This window comes from Myxine glutinosa, chromosome 11 (genome assembly GCF_964187855.1).
Source record: "Myxine glutinosa chromosome 11, kmMyxGlut1.1, whole genome shotgun sequence".
Lineage (NCBI taxonomy): Eukaryota > Metazoa > Chordata > Myxini > Myxiniformes > Myxinidae > Myxine > Myxine glutinosa.
Window position 1 is genome coordinate 105,168,752 of NC_136271.1, and position 18,149 is coordinate 105,186,900.

The following is an 18,149-nucleotide window of genomic DNA, read 5'->3' on the forward strand; positions in this document are numbered from 1 at the left end:
TATTGTACAAGTAAGCGCGCGTAGGACCGCGCTTCACCTCCCTTCTCTCTCCCTCTCTATCCCCCACCCCTCTCTCTTTCCCCATTTCCCTCTCTCTCACCCCTCCCCACCCTCCCTCTCTCTGCCTGGATCTCCTCCCTCTTTCCCTCACTTCCACTCCCGCCTTGCAACACCCCTTCCTCCCAAAATGTACAATATCGTGACATGTGGTGAGGCTTCACTCTCTTCCCCCATCTTTTTTCTCCCCCATTTTTTTTCACTCCCATCTTCACCCCCCCCCCCTCTCCCATCTCCTCCCTTCCCCTCTCTCCTCAATCTCCCTCACCCCTCTCTCTTTCCCTCGCTCGCACGACCCCTCCCTCCCAGAGTGTACAGTATAGTGACGTGTTGAGCTTCGCTTCGCTGTCCCTCCCCCCCTCCTTTCTCCTATGCCCCTCCTTTCTCTCTCCACTCTCTCACCCCCTTTAATGTCTCCCCCTCCCCACTCTCCCCCCATCCCATTCTCCTCCCTCTCCCCTTCCATTCTCTCTCTCCCCCTTCTCCTCTCTCTCTTCTCACCTCTCTCCTCTCTCTCCCCTCCGCACTCTCCCCCATCCCATTCTCCTCCCTCTCCCCCTCCGCACTCTCCCCCATCCCATTCTCCTCCCTCTCCCCTTCCATTCTCTCTCTCCCCTCTCTCGCCCTTCTGTCCTCTCTCTCACCCCCCTCCTCTCTCTCCCATCCCTCTCTCCTCCATCCATTTCGCCTCCCTTCTCCCTCACTCTTTCCCTTCTCTCTCTCTCTCCCATCCCCCTTCTCCTACCTTCCCCTACCCTTCCCTCTTCTCTTCTCAATGCCCCTCCCCCATTCTCCTCCCCTTCTCTATGCCCCCTCCCCTCCACTCCTTCCCTACCCCTACCTTCCCCCCTCTCCTTCCCCCCACCCCCTCCCCCATTCCTTCCCCCCCACCCCCCCTCCCCCCACCCCCTCCCCCATTCCTTCCCCCCACCCCCCCCATTCCTCCCCCCCACCCCCCCTCCTATTCCTCCCCCCCACCCCCCTCCCCCATTCCTTCCCCCCACCCCCCCCTCCCCCATTCCTTCCCCCCACCCCCCTCCCCTTCCCTCCACCCCCTCCCCCATTCCTTCCCCCCACCCCCCTCCCCTTCCCCCCACCCCTCCCCCATTCCTTCCCCCCCACCCCCCTCCCCCATTCCTTCCCCCCACCCCCCCCCATTCCTTCCCCCCCACCCCCCCTCCCCCATTCCTTCCCCCCCTCCCCACCCCTCCCCCATTCCTTCCCCCCCACCCCCCTCCCCCATTCCTTTCCCCCCACCCCCCCTCCCCCACCTTCCCCCCACCCCCCCTCCCCCACCTTCCCCCCACCCCCCCTCCCCCACCTTCCCCTCTCCCCCACCTTCCCCTCTCTCCTTCCTTCCCCTCCCCTACCTTCCCCTCTCTCCTTCCTTCCCTCCCCTACCTTCCCCTCTCTCCTTCCTTCCCCTCCCCTACCTTCCCCCTCCCCTACCTTCCCTCTCTTCTTCCTTCCCCTCTCTCCTTCCCTTCCCTTCCCCTCCCCTCCTCCCTCTCCCCCCTTCTCACTCCTTATGGATAACACAGTTTGCAGGTAAGGTTGATAACAAAGGGTACAGTGATCATATTCATGAAAGTACAGATAATTCAATAGATTGGGCAAAAGATTATTAACCTGAACAAGTGTAAGGTGCTGGGGATGTGTAAGAATAATGAAAGTAGAGATCACATGATGCAAGGGGCAGGTTTGGAGAGTGTCACATAGGATAAGGATCTGGGGTGGTGATAGATACGTGGGTGGGGTATGCAGACAGAGTCGTGCCAGGTAACTATAAGTATCAGTAAGGCAAAGAGCTTCAGGTTGAATTCGAGGGCATAAATTATTATAAATCAAGTAGTTTTAAAGGGGAACGAACCCAAATGAAATTTTTAATTTTTTTTTTCTGTAAACCATTTAAAATCAATCACGGTCTAATTTGAAGGGTAGTTAAAATAATAATAATAATTTTGCCAAAGTGTCGAAAATAGCCCTTGAGAGTCGATTATCGATTTTGCCAGTGACGTCACACCATTACCTCACCTTGATCCAAATGGCGGCTTCAACTGGAGAAACGTGCATGGCGAGCTCGGAATCCTCCATCATCAGCAACTCGAAGGTTCTCAGCCAAAGTTAGTGATACTGATAGAATCGTTTCAAACCTTGTGTGCGTGATTCAATCGAAGATGGCGTTACTCGGTTCGTGAAGTCTGTGAAGATGGCGGTGTTAGTGCTGCAGAGCAGCAGATGACAACGCCGGTCGAATGTTCACACCCAGATTGGTAGGGTTTGTTTTTCCGTTCAATTGACGGTTTATCAAGGATTTTGTATTAATTGATAAATCGGTTATATTTAACTCCAGAGTAAATACGGCGTGAACACGACGGAAAACAGATACAACTCTTACACCGCCCAAGCACACGGTTGATGTAGAGCTGTGGAGGGAAGTGGGGGAGGGTTTGGGATCGTGGTGGATACTGGATATTGTAGGGGTGATGGGGGATGAAGAGCAGAAGAGGGGAGGGGTATATAGTGGTGTAAGATAACTGCCTTATTCGTCAAGATTACGCTGTGTTGTATGTACTCTCGCGAGATCTCACGTAATCCCGCTCGAGTCGCAAGAAGCATTTTTATACTAAACAGCCGAACTGTGGTTTTTGATTGGATGTTTGGACGGACGGACAGACTATGTGTGTATATATTATTGGGGAAAATGCCAGGAGCATTGTAAAGTCCTTACGAGATTGATGGCATCGCAAATCGAGGGATTCAGAGACAAAGTAAGTATCCAAGGTTTATTCCCGGAAATGACGACACATAAATCCTCGGGGCGCCCAACAGGTGACGGAGCCTGGAAAAAGATATGACATCAGAGTATGTTGCAATTCTCTCCTTAAGGATCCAGGCGCGCCGGCGCACGACATTTGCGGCTCGAACTCCTAACAGCAACCAGTGGTTTGGTAAAGACACCACCCACAGTGGGTGAAACATCCTCGACTGGAAAGCCATTGGTCGGGGACGTTTCTGGTAAAGGGTCTACAGGTGCAGGTGTGGTTACGAGGGGCGATAAAGGCACTCTCTCGGATGGTTGAACAGGTGGCGGTACAAATGCAGGTGGTTCTGCTGGTTTGGTGTGACGCAACCTGAGTTCATCAAGGTGCTTCCGCTGAAGTCTACCATTAGACAGTTTGACTAGGAAAATCTGACTCCCAACACTCAATAATTACCCCAGACAACCACTTCTCACCCAGGCCGGGATTGAGAACGAACACAGGATCATTTACATTAATTTCACGATTCACAGACGCACGGTCATGATAATGCTTCTGCTGGAATTTCTTCAATTCTACATCGGCCACTGTATCTGGGTGAAGTGATAACCTTGTCTTTAACTCACGGCCCATTAACATTCGTGCAGGAGAACGACCAGTAGCATGATCATGATGCGGTGGTGTGCGATAACTCAATAGGACTCGGGCCAAGCGAGTTTGTTTGATCCCTTGCGTAACACACTTAAGTCCACTCTTCACGATCTGAACGGCTCTTTCAGCCCGGCCGTTGCTGTCAAGCTTGTATCAGCAGAGGTATAATGCCTGATGCCAATTTGCTTGCAAAAGCTCAGGAACTCTGCACTGGTATAAGATGAGCCGTTGTCTGATACAATGCAATCAGTAATACCATGAATGGCGAACATACTGCATAGGGCTTCGATTGTAATGCCGAGCATGTAGAGGGTACAACAACAGCCTCAATCTAATTTGAGCGGGCATCAACGACGACGAGGAACAACTTGCCTAAGAAAGGTCCAGCATGATCAATGTGTAACCTCAACCAAGGTTTAACTGGCCATGACCACATTTCAAGTGGTGCTTCCGGCGGTGACTTAGTATTAACCTGACGTGTGACAATGACGTTTGCAGGTTTCTATGTCATCATCTAACTTTGACCACCACACGTGAGCTCTGGCTATAGTTTTCATAGTGACCATCCCAGGGTGAGCATTATGTAGTTCTGACAATATTGTCTCACTTAGTTTAGGTGGGATGATGATAGACTCCCCCAAAGGATGCAATCCACGTCAACTGACAACTCGTCCTTCCTGTTTAGATACGGTTTAGCTTCACTTGCACAAAATGACCAATCACCCGACAGGACACAGCGTCTGACATGCGACAATGTAGGATCGTCGCTCGTTCCTCTTGCAATTTGCTTTGCAGTGACAGGTGCTTTCTCATGAACAACCTGAGACAGCAGATGAACAACATTACCAGGTAGAGGTGGTTCCTCAATGGTTTGCGGAAGTGGTAGATGACTCAATGCGTGTGGACAATACATTTCACGTCCTGGCCTGTACACAATCTTATGGTCATAACCAACAATGGTTAAAGCCCGACGTTGCACCCGACCAGATGAAGTCGGTGATGCTGCCTTATCCTCCCCCAACAGACCAAGGAAGGGTTTGTGGTCAGTTACCAATATGAAATGTCTTGTAGTCTCCACAGATATGTAAGCTCCCATCAGCTTTGAGCACGGGTACAATTGGAGCAGCCCAGTCGGAGTATTCAACGGGGGCGATGATTCCTTCATCCAGAAGATGATCGAGCTCCTGCTCAATTTTTGCTCGCATTATGTACGGTACAGGTCTTGCCCTATAGAAAATAGGCCGAGCCTGGGCATCCATCCCATCCAGTCATCAATCAAAATCAATCCAGTCCTCTGAACTCGGATTGAATTCACTCAAAATCCCGATCCCAGTGACTGCCATCATGAAAATAAAACAACACACGTGAGCTCAAACACACAGTCCAGCTCCTCGTCGCCACTGTAAAGTCCTTACGAGATTGATGGCATCACAAATCGAGGGATTCAGAGACACATAGCAAGCGTCCAAACAGTGGTTTATTCCCGGAAGTGACGACAGGAAAAAGCCCTCAGGGCGCTCAACAGGTGGCGGAGCCCGGAAAAGGATATGACATCACAGTATGTTACAAGCATAGTAAAGGTCCCTTTATATGGTATGTGCCATGTGGCAAACTCTAGAAAAGAAGGGACATTCCATAGCTTGTAGAAAATGCCAAATGATAAAAAAGAAGGGACATTAAAAAAAATCTCGTGTGCATGCTGTACTACCCTCGTGTTCTAAGGAGGAACCAAGTAATGCTCTAGAAAAGTTCATATAAAAGGGTGCCAATTTAATTCATATAGCTGCATGAAAAGGTAAATGTATTTTATTTGCCAGATGTATGGTGCCCCTTTATATGAACTTTTCTCAAGCATTACTTGGTTCCACCTAAGAACACAAGGGTAGTACAGCATGCACACGATATTTTTTTGAATGTCCCTTCTTTTGTATTGTTTGGCATTTTCTACAAACTATGGAATATCCCTTCTTTTCTATACTTTGCCACATGGCACATGCCCTTATATAAAGGGGTCTTTTCTGTGCCCCTGGCATTTTCCCAAGAATTATTATTAGCCAGTCGGAAGCAAAACGACATATAGCAGGACATCTCAAAAAGTTATGGACGGATTCGGACAAAACATGGTGGTCAGGTTGGGTGTGTCACAAGGAAGAATTGATTCGATTTTGGTGAAAATCCAGATACTAGTTTTTTTATTTTAAAAGTGATTCTTCACCATTGAGAGATGGGATGAAACTCAATATATAGCATGATATTTCAAAAAGTTGTGGATGAGTTCTGACAAAACTAGGTGAATGAGTTGGTGAGGTCTCAAGAACAAGAACAAGTTTTTATCCAAAGCATGCAAATATATTCGAATGAAACAAAGTGCAGTCTGCATGCAAGTTTTTCCCACCACTGGGTGCGAAGTTTCATGATTCTGACAGCAGGTGTCTCAGTGCTGCATTCTTCGTTAAGATGGCAGAGGGCAGCACCACATCAGTGCAATTAAACACACTCGCCTCTGAGCTGCCTCGCCTGGGTTTGAATCCTGACCCAGCTATAAACTGTCATCCCCAGTGTCTCACAGGCAGAGTAATTCATCGACATGTGTGTGCCGACCCTTGGATGGACATTAAACTGGGCGTCTATCAGCATTAGTTGCTGGATGTTACAGATACCATTGTGTGTTCTTCGCGAAGAGTAGGCGAGCTATCGCCAGCACCCTGAACAAATTACAAATCCCTGCCCTAACCAGCAGGGGGCACTGCATCAGCAGCACAGCCATGCCACCTCGCCAATAATGCTACCCTACAGCCTTGTGCTACATATGTAATGAGAACATGATTAACCTTCCTTAAAATAACCAAAGGCACATGTTGCTGCATGCAGCCTTTCTTCTTTCTACCTTTTTACCTGTTGCTGTGTCAAGCCTTCCAAGGCTTTGTGATATCTACCCGTGAGTGGGAAAGTGCTGGAGTTTTCCTTTCAAAACCGCAATGTGCTGCTTATGTCTATCACTGTCAGCTTTCCAGTACACACAGCCAAGAATCCGAAGATGAAGATGATGATGTTACCATTGTCTGCTGATAGACTGTTGCCATTGCGATTCCCAAATAATATCAGAATGGCCATTCAGCCTCCAGAAGAACAGTGAGAATTCGGACACATGAACACAGGACTCTCTCTAAGAATCTTCAGGATTGAAGGAGGCAGACTAGAAGAGAAGAGAAGAGAGGAGAGGAGAAGAGAACCAGAAAAGAAGAAAACCAGAAGAGAAGAAGACTGGAGACGACGACTTATTTAACGACACCAGTTATTCCCACCATCTTGTGCGGTTGGCCAGGGAATGTTCTTTGGCCCAAGTCTTTCATGAACTGACTGGCCAAGCATGATATTCTAGTGGAGCTAATTTGGACAGGAATTTGTAGTTTGTTCGGGATGCCGGCGATAACTCGCTCGCTCAACACGAAAGACACCATTTGATTTATACCATCCACCAACTAATGCTGGCGGACAATCGGTGTAATGCCCAGCCGAGGGACAACGCACACATTAATTTCATGCAGTGTGTGTGAATCACCAATCAGCCAACTTTGTAGTTGGGTGTGGAACCAAACCCAAACTACACAGCTCAAAGGTTAGTGTGCTACCTTAGCTGGATCTATCTTAGTTGGACCAAAATGATGGGAGGAAGGAATGGCATGTCCAGAGGAATGGTCCCTGTTGCCTGCTTCCCAGGTGGAGGGATTGACCCGGTTGCTGTTCACGTCATCGTGAATCTACTTGGGACACAGTGGAATCTTTGCTAAAGGCTGCAAACTTTTTACAGGTATTGATTGCACGTGCAGTGTCTTTTGTTCGTTTGTTGTCCATACAAAGTCGAGGCTCATGGAAGAGGTCAGGGCATAACCTAACAAAAGGAACAGTAGAAAGAGAAAGGTGGGAAACCAACATCAGGGTTGGGGGGGAAATAGAGGGTGACTTGTCAGGAAGGACGCACGGGGTGAGAAAGATGGATACAGAAGCAAACTCTCATGAAGAAAAAACTGGTAATTTAGAAAGAGGTGTGCTTGGGGATGGGATTAACGCAGGTAGAAAATATCATGACTTTGGAATGGCAGGTGGACCTGGGATGGTGGTGAACAGCTGTCTTAAAGAGCCGGAGCAAAGAATGAAATTGGAGAGAATATGGAAGTTGGTTCCACAGATCGGTAAAAGAATTTCCGGCCAGATTTCCACCAACTGGCAGAGTCTTTGGCACTGGCAGACTGGCAACTGACTTTACCCAAAACGTGTTTGTTGATTTATTGAGTCGACTGTAGCAACCTGCACAGGTAAGAGGGATTGGGGTGGGAAGGGTCAACGCCTGTGAAATTGATCAGTGGGTTCACCTTGGCAGTTCCCGGGCAGTGCTGTAGGCGGAAGTAATTGTGATGTATAATTGGGGAAATAACATGAGAAGACCGTGTTCTGATGTCTTGAAGCCCTGGAGGTAAGAGTGCAATTGTACTAACTTGGAAAGGCTAATCCACGGGCAGAAAAAAAGAGGAACAAAAGAGTGGAGTTGAGCACAAAACTGAGTCATGAAGTAACTATATACATCATGTTTATATGGAATATCGGAAAATGTAGAGCAGAGAGAGAGAGTGAGACAGCTGAACGAAAATTTGAGTTTAATTTCAGATTTGCAATACAATTAAGGCAAGCATTGTGAACCTGTATAACATGGTAATGGTGTTTCAAAATGAAATCTGGTTTCCCTTTAACTTTGTTTGATATTGCTCTTATTGGTGAATTACAATCCATGGTGGTCTCTTTGTGTATGACAGGTGTGCCTTGTGCTGCAGGAGGGCTGTCGGTTCCAAGTTCAGCAGCAGCTCAGTCCGACCAACTGCATTGGCATTGCATGCTTTGCTGATATCTACAGCTGTACTCACCTGCAAATGGCAGCACACAAGTATGCAGAACGTTGAGGACTTTGGTCGTACCAAGGAGTTCATGGAGCTTACCGATAACGCATTGAGCGTGCCCAACAAGGCCATTTTTACTGCACTCGAAGGCTGGATATGCTCGGCACTGGATGAGCAGTGTCCACAGCTCCTGGTGTTGCTGGGCGCTGTTCGAATGCCTGAAATGTCTCGCACGTCTTTGACGGGAACTCGCCGATTCGTGATGAACCTCCCCGCAGACGCTTGCACAATAAGACTTTGAAGTACCATTTTCTTCCTGAACGGAGACTTGAACAGCCTTCTTGCCATGATGTGCCCTGCATTCGCTTTGTGCTGTTGGAGGAAAGAGCAGATTGTTTGCCACACTTGACAGGTAAGCGACTAATGATACATGTTATGGGGGAGCGATTGGGTAGAAGGACATACTGACAAAGGATTTAACAATAAAATACTACTACGTACATAATACGACTACTAACAGCCAACAACCTCATCTCAGATCACTAATTTGGTTTTAGACCAATTCGGTTCCACCTTGGACATGCTGCTTCTACTCACCCAACAATGCATAGAGGCCCTCATTGTCAGACATGACTTCAGGGCCCTCTCTCTGGACATATCTTGTGCTTTTGATACAGTCTGGCATCCTGCGTTGCTCTCCAAACTCTCTGCCTATGATATCCAAGGCCAACTCCACACATGGCTTAATGACTTCCTTCACTCTTGTAGCCAATGTGTGGCACTCAACGGAATCCTTTCATCTCCTCTTCCTGTCAAGGCTGGAGTGGCCCAAGGTAGTGTTCTGGGCCCAGTGCTATGCCTGATTTTCATCAATGATCTCTCTGACACTCTGGAAAATCCTCTTTATCGATCTGCTGATGACTCCACCCTCTGCGGTGACATCACCCATCCTTCAAATCGGCAGGCTGCAGCCTCTTCCCTCTCTTCAAACCTTGACAAAATCACAAAATGGTCAAACACTTGGAATATGTCTTTCAATCCGGACAAATCTCACACATATCTCTCTCCGAAAGGACCATCTGGCAATCCCTCCCATCTACTTTCTCAACAATCCTCTTGTGGAAGTTCAGTCATTCAAACTCCTGGGTTTCCCTATTAGCCATGACCTTTCTTGGGTAAACCACATTTCAAAGTTGGCCTTGAAAGTCAACCGCCAACAGGGCATCCGCCATCATACAAAGCCCAACCTTGGCACACTTGAACTCTTATCCTACAAAGCCTTCATCTGCTGCTTGATGGAGTACTGCTCTCCCCTCTCGGCTGGTGCTCCTTCCTCACACCTTTCCTTTCTTAATGCCATGGAAAGCAAGGCTCTCAAATCGTTGGCATCTCCCGAAAGGATGCTGAGTGTCTCAGCCTGTTACCCTCGCATTGCAGACCAGTCATGGTGGCCTCTCTGTATTCTACCACCACCTTTTTGGTCTTTCACCCTCTGTCCTCTCTTGGATATGTCTCTCCCAAGTTTGTGCAGGCCACACCTGCTCTGCCAGTCATCCCCTCTTCTTGATAAACTCCCAAAATCCAGACTCACTGCTCATTTGTTCCTCTTTTCTCTCACCTGAAGCCTGATGTTGCCTTAACGGATAAGGTGGCTGGCTTGAGATATCAGGTTCTTGAGTTCAAGCCCCTGTCACACCGTTGAATTAACACCTGGTGGGTCGACTGAGAATGTCATTCTTCTGAGGTCGGCAAAATGAGAAACCAGTATACTGGTATAGAATGAGCCATTTGACTATCCTGCGTTGGAGTGGAAACCCATCCAGGATTGTGCCGAATAGCCCAGGTAACTGATTTGGCAGCCCTATGCATCTGGTGTTGGCTTAGCGGTTAGGGTGCCGGCTTGGGATCCTAGGATCCTGGGTTCGAATCCCGATCGATCGCTGAATTAATGCCAGGGGGGTTGACTCAGCCTGTCATCCTTCTGAGGTCAGCAAATTGAGTACCAGCTTGCTGGGATGAATGATCACGGTGTGTACCCCGATTTAGAATAGGTACACCCTATCCCTGCGCATCGTAAGAGCGTGACCAAGGGTTGGCGTCAGGAAGGGCATCCGGCCATAAAAAAAAAACATTGCCTCAAACAGGGAACCATGATTGTCATGGGGCTCGCAAGGCTAACCCCCGCTCTAGCGGGGAAAATGGCCTTAAAACGATCATTCATTCATATGCATCTGAAGATGCGCAATGAGTGGTCTTCTGCTTCTTCTCTCACTTGTGGAACGAACAAACTTCCCCAGACTGTTCAGTCTCATTATTTCTTCCAGGGCTTCGAGACAGCTGTTTCCCCCCTGCTTCACGTCGTCCCCTATCCATACTCGTGATCTCTTCTACCCCAAATTACTCCATTCCCAAGCACTCCCCTTTTCCAGGTTGTGACCCAACCTCACCTCTTTTCGTTTGTTAGGTGTCGGTTGCTTTGTTCCTTTTCCGTTTCATCCCTACCTCCTCCTCCCTCTTCTTGCTGTGTTTTATTCTGTTTGAGTGCAGCTTGTTCAGTTCACCCCCATGGTTCATTGTCTCCCTCCACTTGAAATCACTCTCACTTCTACTCTGCTGTTGGCTTTTCCCCCTTTTCCTTTTTTTCCATTCCATTCCGCTCTAGCTCTTCCACGAGCCTCGACCATGTGGACAAAAAAGAGAAAAATATTGTCCGGTACGTTGTGGTGAAGACCAATTATGAGGACACATTTGGGCCATTCGAGAGGAGGTAGCGCATTCCTCCACATTGTGTGGTTGCCTAACACCACACACTCACTATATTAGGATTTCAGTAAAATCCCTAAGTTACATATCCTGGATTCGACTGAGGAAAGGGGTCAAAGATCATGTGCTCGTCATCAGGATACATTGAACTACACTGAGGAACTTGAGGGCAATTAACAAGCAAAATAATTCCTCACAAAGTAGCCATTTATTTATGTACAATATGGTGGAATTTTTCACTCTGGAGTGGAGTCTCCTCCACCCACGTTCTAGCCCTCCGTCCCTCTTGTAATGCTCCATACATGCCACTCCTCCTCTTCCTCCTCCTCCTCCTACACCTCCCCTTCCTTCTCCTCCCTCCTTTCCATACCTGTCCAATATGCACATAAAGTGTGATGAACATCTTCAATTTACAACACATTCCTCCTCACCCCTACCTCACCTCCATACCCTCCGTTCAAACTTTTTAACCTCCACCTTTGCCATCATCACTTCCCCTCTCCACATCCCACTTTAGCCTACCTCCAGTAGAACAGTAATGATGAAATAATGAGGTTATCAAGTATGTTACCTCCTTGACCCACCCCGTAATACACCCAAAATAGCAATAATTACCTCCACCACCAAAAGTTGTTTTCACCCCTGTCTGCTTATTCGTTTGTCTGTCTGTCTGTTTGTCTGTGAACAGGATATCTCAAAGTTTGGACAGATTCGGCCAAACTTTGGTGGGGAGGTTGGGTATGTGACAAAGACGAAATGATGAGATTTTGGTGAAGATCCAGATCCGTATCCGGATGCTACAATTTTTTAAGTGATTCTTCACTCTTGAGAGATATGGTTAAAAAACGATACATAGCACAATATTTCAAAAAGTTGTGGACGGATTATGTCAAAACGAGGTGGATGGGTTGGTTATAGGCGACAAGAACAAGCCGATTCGATTCTGGTTCACGTCCGAATCCAGATCCAGCTTATTACGGAAACTGTTCAGCCTGGCGGAGGTATATCCTCCATACCAAGTGCCGTTCCAGTTATTTCTGTTTTACTCTCGAAAAACTTTTCTTTGATTACTACATCTGTCAATCTGAGTTTGGATCACTTTGTTGTTGTCACGTTATTGACTTTATGCTTATACAATTCAAAATGGCGTGCAATTATAAGTAATTATTTCATTTGATGAGAAGGTAGTTTTGTTAATACTAGGGCATTGCCCGTACTATATCTATATCTAAAATTATATCCCCCCCCTCTATTTACATGAAATGGTTTGGTCCAAAGCGAACGGCTTGCGAGTGGTGACAATCCCCCCCCTCTATTTACATGCAATGGTTCGGTCCAAAGCGAACGGCTTCCGGAGTTTGGTAAAGAAATCGCCATCGCGTACACAAACGCGCAGGAAAGCGAATGAATCGCAAATTCGTTTTTATTAGTTGTAAAACATAGTTTAACGCCAACATAGTTTGCAAACGTGAAATAAATGAATACGCTCTCAAATGTGCCATCCGAGGCAGAGTGTGCCCGCCACGTTCGGCACACGCGATCGTTCGCTGCTCTCTGATTGGTTGAATCGTTTTTTGGACATAGCTCGGTAAGTAATTGTCCGATTAATATGAAACCTTGAAAAGGCACATCCTCGGGTCCCCAGCAATATACCTGGCAAGTTAAAAGTATATCGGACCCGTGGTTGTCGAGAAACAGCGGTCACAGACAAACGTACAGACGTACAGACAGACAGACAGAGATTACTGGAATTATAGATAGATAACCACAGTGCTCATCAAACTTGTTTTGTTAACTTCAATTATGCAATGTTCTCGTCGGTCACGGATATGATTGACTTTTACAGAACTAATTTATATGCAAATGACCTCATTATATAAATATCAGTCCTTAAAACTGCCGGTTGCAATGAATGTGGAATTAAAATTTGAGAGGAATTTGAATCTGGCTTTTTCAGCCTAAATTAACATCTGCCTCCTGATAACTGGCCAAGTGCAAACTGCAGGCGCACAGTGGTGGCCTTGTGTTGAGCACATTTAACTGGCATCCTAGAATGTGGGTGTTCAAATCCAGCTGAAGGAACCATTATTAAGAAGTCATATTTTACGATTCTGGATCCCAAGTTACCATGTTTTGCTCGTATTGTTAAGAAAAACACAAGATCGCTCACTATATTGACTCTCATGGAGGAGGTAATCTATCTGTCCCACCTGATCAGAAATACAAGTAGTGCACGTCCACCCTTTTTGGTTGACTCTTTATAGTGTCTTCATGGAAACATGGAGTGGCCACTAATGGCCACATACAAAGGGGCAGTCCTGTCCACAATCTCATTACTGAAGAAGAAGAAGAAGAACAACAACAACAACAACAGCATAAATAAATGTATGCTTCGGTTTGCAATATATTTACACAGTCCTCGCTTGGGCACATTTATGATTTTAAGATGTTGTGCATTTTGTATACATATAATGCTTATTTTAAAATATATACTTCAAACATGCAAATGTCCTGTACTCTGTAGTTTGCACTCTGTAAATAATCTTAGGGGCATGATCTCATGGCAGGCACAACGGCACGGTGCATCTGTCCAGCAATGAACACTATGACCCGCAGGTAGACAGATGGACCCTCTACCAGCGCATGTCTAGTCCACGCACTGGTATATGCAGATAAACACAACTTAAACATAAATGTAACTATTACAACAACAACAACAACAACAACAACAACATGCATTTTAAGGCCATTTTCCCTGCTAGAGCGGGGGTTAGCCTTGCGGTCCCCATGACGATCTTCTCCATTTTGCCCTATTTTCTGCATCTCTCCTTGTTAACCCCCTTGCCCGCATGTCTTCTTCCACCATCTTTAGCCAAGTCTTTCTCGGTCTTCCCTGTCCTCTACTTCCTTCTACATTCATTTCCATCACTCTTCTCAACCAATCACTTTCATCCTTCCTCAACACATGACCAAACCATCTCAACCTGTTCCTCTCCACAGCATCAATCACAGGCTCTATTCCCATCATCTTTCGCAATTCATCATTTGTCTTCCTCTCTCTCAACGATACTCCGCACATCCACCAAACCATTCGCATTTCCACTATTTCCAGCCTTCGTTGCTGCTCTACGTTCATTACCCATGTCTCGCTCCCATAAATCACAACACTTCTCACACATGCAGCACACACCTTTCCCTTCAGCTTCAACGACACTCCCCTCCTCATCAGCACGCCACTCAGTTCCCGAAACTTCTTCCATGCACATCTCACTCTTGCATCCGTTGCCGAGTGTGATCCACCTTCTCCATTCAGCATGTCTCCGAGGTAGCAAAATGTTTTCACACCTTCCAGCTTCACGCCGTCTCCAAGATCCAACTCAACATTTCCTCCATCTGCAGCTCCCTCTGTGCACACCTTACATTTGAATGTAGCTGCCACACTGGTTAATGACCCTCTCAGACCACTACATTTTTGATGAACCCACTCAGCGCACATGTACATTGAATGGAGTTCACTCCAACACCCTTCCTGCACACAGCACACGGCCACTTCCCAGTTCTTTCCACCTCACCACACGCTTTACCACTTGCCATCACCTTCGTCTTTCCTATATTCACCTTCAGACCTTTTGTCTCCATACTTTCCTTCCACTTGTTCATCTTTTCCTTCAGTCCATCCATACTTTCCGCAATCAACACCAGATCATCTGCATACAACAACTGCCACGGTAAACCCTCCTTTACGTTCTGAGCCAGCACCTCCATCACAGCTACAAATAGTAGTGGACTTAGTGCCGACCCCTGATGCACTCCCACCTTCACCTCAAACTCACCACTGTTCCCGTCCTTCGTCCTTACAGCTGTGCGCGCTCTTTTGTACATTGCCATCACTACTCTGATCAACCATTCCTCCACTCCTAACTTCCTCAATGCCCATGTCAATACTTCGCGTGGAACCCTATCGAATGCTTTCTCCAGATCAACAAACCCAAGAAACAACTTCTTCCTCTTCTCCATGTACTTCTCCTGCAACTGCCTCACAATAAAGAGCGCGTCTGTCGTTCCTCTTCCTGGCATAAATCCAAACTGCATTTCGTCGATCTTCACCTTCTTCCTTATCCTCTCCAACACCCTTTCCAATACCTTCATTCCATGCTCCAATAACTCTATCGCTCGGTACGAGCCACACTCCAGAGGGTCACCTTTCCCCTTGTATAGAGGGACGAGGGTACTCAGTTCCCAATCCAATGGAATGCGGCCTTCTTTCACCACCAGATTACAGATCTCTGTCATTCTCTTCACACCCCAACTTCCTGCTGCCTTCAACATATCTCCCACAACTCCCTTCGGCCCTCCTGCTTTACTACTCTTTATTGCTTTTATCGCTTCCTCAACTTCCTTCTCAGTTATCTTCTCTGCCGGTCCTAAAACTGGGTTACTCTCTATGTTGCCATCCCATTCATTCTCTGTATTCAACAGCATTTCCATATTTCCTTTCCATCTTCCTTTAATTCCATCTGGGTCCACAACGATTTGTCCCACTTCATCCTTCAAGCAACTCACCCCCATCACATCACACCTCTCTTTCGCTATCTGCTTTGCAATCCTGAATACCGCTCTCTGACCCTCTTCCGAATCCAAGCTTTCTCCGAACATTTTCCTACATGCCTCCTGCGCCTTTGCTACCTCTTTCTTTGCAGCCTTCCTGGCTGCCTTATAACTTTCATGCTCTGCTTTTTCTGCTCCCGTACCCTTCGGCTTCTGCCACTCAGTGAACTTCTTCCTCTTCTCGTCAATCCTCTTTCCAACTTCCTCATCCCACCACCATGTTTCCGAGTGCCTCGGTGGTCCTTTTGTCCATCCACATACCTCACCAACGGCTCCCAACAGACTATCTTTCATTGACATCCAACCACGTTCAAGCTCAACCACATCATCCTCCACCCTACTCAGCCTCTCTTTTAATGCCTCCCTTACTGTCACCTCTTTCAACCTCCACACCTTCATTCTCGGTTGGTACTTCACCCGCCGAGCTCTCCTCGCACCTTTCACCCTTATGTCGCAGACAACCAAGTGGTGCTGTGAAACAGCCTCCTCCCCCGGGATCACCTTTGTGTCCCGGAGGTGCCCCCTATCTCGCCTACGCACCTTCAGGTAGTCAACGGTTGTCGTCGACCCACCGGACGTGTATGTAACAAGCTTATTATCCTTTTTCTGGAACTGAGTATTACAAATCAACAAATCAGCTCCATCAGCAAACTCCAAAATCCTTTCACCTTCTCCATTTCTCACACCATATCCGTAACCCCCATGAACTCCCTCAAAACCGTCCATACTCCTTCCCACATGTCCATTTAGGTCTCCTCCTACCACAACAACTTCCTCATCTTTCACGTTTTCCATCAGCTTCTCTATCGCACACCAGAACTTGTCCTTCTCTTCATCGCTTTGACCAACCTGCAGAGCATATCCCGAGATGACGTTCACCAAGAGCTTTCCAATCATCATTTTCACCATCATCAACCTATCACTCACTCTAATCACACTCACCACACTGTCTACAAACTCCTCAGAAAACAGGACACCAACACCATTCACGTCCTCCAGGCACCCTTGCCACACAAACTTGTATTTCTGTCCCTGCCTACCCTTCACCATTCTCACACCACTTCCCTTCCATCTTGTCTCTTGCACACAACATATGTCCACTCTTCTTCTGACCAATACTTCCACCACTTCTCCTGATCTCCCTGTCATTGTCCCTCCATTCCATGTCCCAAACCTCAGAAACCGATCTCCACTTCGAGCTGTACCCTGCCCATATGTACTTGTAATTGTCATGGTTCTCTTTTTGAGGCAATGTTTTTATGGCCGGATGCCCTTCCTGACCCCAACCCTCTTAGTCGCCTCTTACGACGCGCAGGGATACGGTGTACCTATTCTAACCAGGGTACACACCGGGATAAAGCTTTGAATAAAACCAAACGGGCTTAATCCCGAACAAATAAACGGAGAATGAAATCAATAATAACTATATACATTGCCCCCAATAGTTAGTCACACGAGCAACATAAAGGCCCATTTGTAGTATAGTTATGTCTTCGTATGTGTAAGAATAGGCCATTTCCCCTCTTAGTGTCTGCGTTGTGTAAAGACAGGAAAATAGGCTCTACTTGCCACCGATTTCCCAGCCACCCTAGCCTCGAGCCAGTTTGTTAAGCATTGGCTGCCCACTAGTCGAGTAACACGAGGTAGGCCTGAGAAGGAGGAGCGCGGGGTCGGGGTGAGTGGCGTTGAGATCGGGAGTGGTGGAGGCGATGACGGTAAAAGCCACCAGCCAATCAGGGCTCTAGCGGCACGGCGTGAGAGGGCGTGGTGAGGCGCGTCTGGTGAGTTCGAGAAGGTTCGTGGGGCGTGCCTATATAAGTCGCTGCGCAAAGCCCTTGGACAGGACTCGCAGAGGAGAGAGAGAGAGATAAAGGACTTGCACGCCAGGACTCGCAGAGGAGAGAGAGAGATAGAGGACTTGGCTTGCACCAGTGGCGCGATAGGGCTTGAAGGACTTGAACGGCGGTGGCGAAAGGATTCGGACTCGCAAGATAAGCGCGTTGTTTAAGGACTTGCGCAGAGAGAGAGAGAAGAAGAGGCGTTGAACTGTACCAAGTACGCGGGCGCAGCCAGGCGCGCCGGTAACGCATATAGCACTTTTCACCCACGCGAGTAAGCGCGGCCATAGCCGCAAGTGGATAACCACCAGCCGCGTCAAAGTCCGCTCCCTACCAATTCGCCCCGTGATAACTCGCTCCTTTTAGACGACACGCGGAGAGCTCCTGCCTTCACCTACTCCAAGGGATGTGCCGGGGACCGGAGAGAGAGCTGCACGGAAGCCATCCCTGGACGTGCTGGTGAACATCAACCTGCTCATCAGCAAGCCCTGTGTGAGTGTGTGTGTGAGACGGGCCCGTGTCCTTGGGTATTAAGTAAGACTGTTTTTAAGGATTTGCTCTGTGTCTCTGCTCTTGAA